The 4,052-nt window shown below is 34.4% G+C and overlaps 1 pseudogene; it reads left to right on the forward strand.

Annotated features, from left to right (window-relative positions):
• Window positions 1-1,627: 1,627 nt before the first annotated feature.
• LOC132528138 (large ribosomal subunit protein eL42-like) lies at window positions 1,628-1,923 on the forward strand (annotated as a pseudogene).
• Window positions 1,924-4,052: the final 2,129 nt, after the last annotated feature.

Genomic DNA, 4,052 nt, shown 5'->3' on the forward strand with positions numbered 1-4,052 from the left:
GTTGCAAGAACTTTGAGAATAGGGAGGCAGTTTGATTCTGAGAAGGAACAAGGTTAGTTTCTGATGTTAAATTAGATATGCAGTGATTGAAATTGAGAAATACTGTCCAGGGGATAAACAGTATATTGGATCCAGATGAAGACAAAATTGTGGATATAGAGATAAATTAAATTATACCTATGTGCTGTATTCTGGATAAAGAAAAAAAGCAAAAAAAAAAAAAAAAAAGAGGCATGAAAGAGTAAAAAGTCCAATTTATACCCAATAGGAATTTCAGAAGGTGAGATTAGAGAATAAGAGGTTACACTGATAAAGAGCACGCATCCTTAGATTCAGTTTCTATGTGATATTTTTGATGCCCAAGGGCAGCTTTTGTACACAGAGAATATTATTTTCATTTATTTGGGTTAGATTTTTAAAACTTTACTTACTGAAATTATAAATTTAAAAGTCTAGATTTTCTTAAACTCCTAAATTCATCTTATAAGTTTTATTATACGATTTTAAATCCAGTAAATTTTATATAAAATAGAAACAATTTTCAGGGAAACTTTAACATAAATCAGACTGATTACTTAACGGAATTAGATTTTAATTAATGTTAAATAAACTTGAATAGGACAGGCTAATTACCTTTACTTCAAATAATATGCATACATTAATGTATTCAATTTTCTTTAAGACGTTGGAATGTCTAAACTCAACAAACTTATGACCCAATAAACTAATCCTTCCCACATTATCAACCAACTCTCTAATGCAAGTTCTTTTAACCACTCTACCACTGTTCATAAACTAAATCACTTACACCATTCAACTTCGAATCAAGCATTTAGTTTGGAATTGCAGGCCAATTTGTCAGACATTTTAATATACCAAATTCTATTATATTTTACAAGTATTTTAAATGCCAAACACAGTGATTATGTTGATTGTAACCCAAAATGATTAATGCCATGGGTTTGACATACTTCATAATTTCATGTTTCTGGGGTTAAGAGACACAACCCAGTAAGGTTTACTGTGACTTTAAATTCCTGAGCCAATAACTCATGATGACAGTATGCTTGTCACCTGAAGCAAGTTGGAGGTGCATATTGAACAGACACATTTGGTACAGGGATGCCAGACCTGCAGCTGCCTATGTCCAGTGTGGTCTTTCCTGCATCACAGATTGACATACTGAGTCCAGTTTTAGTAATCTTGAAATTATAGGAGACCCCAAATCTATACCCTTCAGGTGGGGTTGATACCTCCTGTTCCAACTACACAACCACACAATACTTTTTGTAACCTCTTTCCGTTCTGATGACGAGATTTTATCATCTGAAATTTTCAACCTCCAACCAGATTGCAACTGATTTTGTTCATTCATCTCATTACTGTCTGGCTGAACTTTATTTTCATCTTTTTTTCCCTCCGTCTTTGGACCACAACGTTTTGGCAGAATCTAGTCAGACTTTCCTTATCTATAGTCTTTGACTGGCTTTATGATCACAGCAATCATGAGTGGCATAAATAAAAATAGATGCACACTAAGACACACTGAAGTGCAGAAGAACAACAAAAACAGAGAGAACATCTTGAAACAACCACAGCTTTTTGTGCCAATAGCACTCCTGCAAACATGGTGAAAATGCCTTAAACCGGTGGGACTTTCTGTAGGAAGTGTGGCAAGCTCCAACCCCACAAGGTGGCACAGTACCAGAAGGGCAAGGAGTATCCATATGCCCAGGGAAAGTGGCATTATGACAGGAAGCAGAGTGGCTATGGTGGGCAGACTAAGCCAATTTTCTGGGAAAAAGCTAAAACTACAAAGATTGTCCTGAGGCTGCAGATCAAAGAATTCTGGCTATTAAGAGATGGAAACACTTTGAACTGGGAGGATTTAAGAAGAGAAAGGGCCAAGTAATTCAGTTCTAAGCTTCATCTTTTGGTGTTATGAAGATAATAAAATCTTGAGATTAAGTTAAAAAATAGAAAAATGACATATCACCAAAGTGAAGTGATAAATAGATAGCAGACTTCTAATCAACAACACTTGAATAATATCTGAAGTAAGAGAAACAATGAATCTACACTTTTATACCCAGTCAAGCTATCATTCAGGAATGGGGAAACAAGTCATTTTCAGAAAGGCAAAGACTAAATTCGTTAACAAACACTGAAAATACTGCTGAAATACATAGATCCTTCTGTATGAAAACTCTTGCTATTTGCTATCTGTAACTCAGGAATGAAATAGATGGTGTACTTTTCAGTCTCAGCATTCAAACTCATTATCCAAATCTAGGAACCAAAAAATTCAGATGACGAAAAAAACTTATACTAAAGGAAGAAAGAAATTAATTCACAAAGAAAGAAGTGAGGCTCATGAAGGAATGATGAGCAAGGAAACTGATAAGCATATAGGTAAATTTAAGTGATTAAAATAATAAAATAATAAAAAACAACTATTTTTAGAGGAATACAAAAACTATGTAAATAAAGTATATACTGATGAACGTGTAAAGTAGGATAGGTGATAGGAATGAGCAAGTTCAATGTTTGGCAAAGAGCAGGAGGAGTTTAGGAATGTTGATTGTAGTGGACATTGTTGACACCTGACCCATATTCTCTGTCCACCTAAGTTCACTTATCAATGGGGTAGACAGTGTAACAGGCTGCCAGGTGTTGCTCAAGCACATGTGTCTCTCTTCTATGCCTGATGTCTTTCTCCTGCATCATAGAACTTTCTCTGACTTAAGCAGGTGTAACCTGGAAGTGCAGGAGCATTAACACTTCCAGGGATAAATTTCAACCAATGGGGGAGTCAGTAGATAAATGCCTCTACCTCCTTATCTCCTCATAGGACAACTCTGAAGCAAGTTCCACTTGGTTGTTCAGAGGATTTGAGCCCCCGTTACCCACAATAACCTGCTCATGAGCATTTCCCAGACCTGTTTTTCTCTTTTCCCTGCCTCACTTCCCCTTTCCCTTGTTTGTGCTTCCTGATGTCACTTCCCAAATGCCTGTACTCAAGGTCTGGTCCTAAGGGCAGCTTTTGGGAGAATCCAACCTGAGACACTGATTAGTTTTAGAATTTAATTCATGTATGCTTGTGACAATTCTAAGAGTAATCACTAGAATGGTGCAGACAGAATGTGTAACTTCCAAACAAATATAGGTGAAAAGGAGAAATTTAAAAAAAAAAAAGGGATGGAGGGGGAGAGAAACTTAAGAGGATAGATGTCATATTTCATAGAATGTAAGATGACATCACTTGTAAAATACTCCTAAATTTTGCATGCTACTAAGGAAGAAAAAAGCTGCTAATGATGACTTCAATTATAGAGGTATTCTAATTTCAAAGATGTTTAAATGTGGGGGAAAATATGTGTCTTACAGTTGATGAAATTTGGCAGTGCAAAGTAAGATTTTAGAAATAAATGTTAATATTCAGTAATCACAATATGAAGGGACTAAAATCATTTAGAAGATCAGATTGTCTAATTAGTTTCTACTTTTAAAAAAGATTAGCTGAAACTGTACATAAAAGACATACTTCAAACATAAAATATAAGGCCACATGTAAAAGAACTGAAAGAGATAACACCAGGCAAATACTGACCAAAGAAGGCTGGTACAGCTAACTCAAAATGAGACAGACTTTATCTCTAGAAATGCTTTTAGCTTTAAGGAGGGTCACTCCATAATGATAAATTTTCAATTCATGAGATATATTTCTAAATATTATACACCTGAAACATAGCCTCAAAATATATAGCACAAAAAAATTGAGAGACCAACAAGGAAAAATGTCAAATCAATTGAAGGGAATTTTTTACATATATTAGTTTTGATGGAGCAAGCAAATGAAAAATTAATAAATATTTAGAAGCTATTAATGACATAACAATTGTGATATAATGAGCATATATTGAACCCTTATACTTCAAATTGAGAAATATAAATTTTACTCAGACATAAATTGAACATTTATGAAAATTAGCTACACATTAGTCCACACATCAAATCTCTACAAATACTAAAAGAATATCATACAGATTACA

Source organism: Lagenorhynchus albirostris, chromosome 10, assembly GCF_949774975.1.
Source record: "Lagenorhynchus albirostris chromosome 10, mLagAlb1.1, whole genome shotgun sequence".
NCBI classification, from domain to species: Eukaryota; Metazoa; Chordata; class Mammalia; order Artiodactyla; family Delphinidae; genus Lagenorhynchus; species Lagenorhynchus albirostris.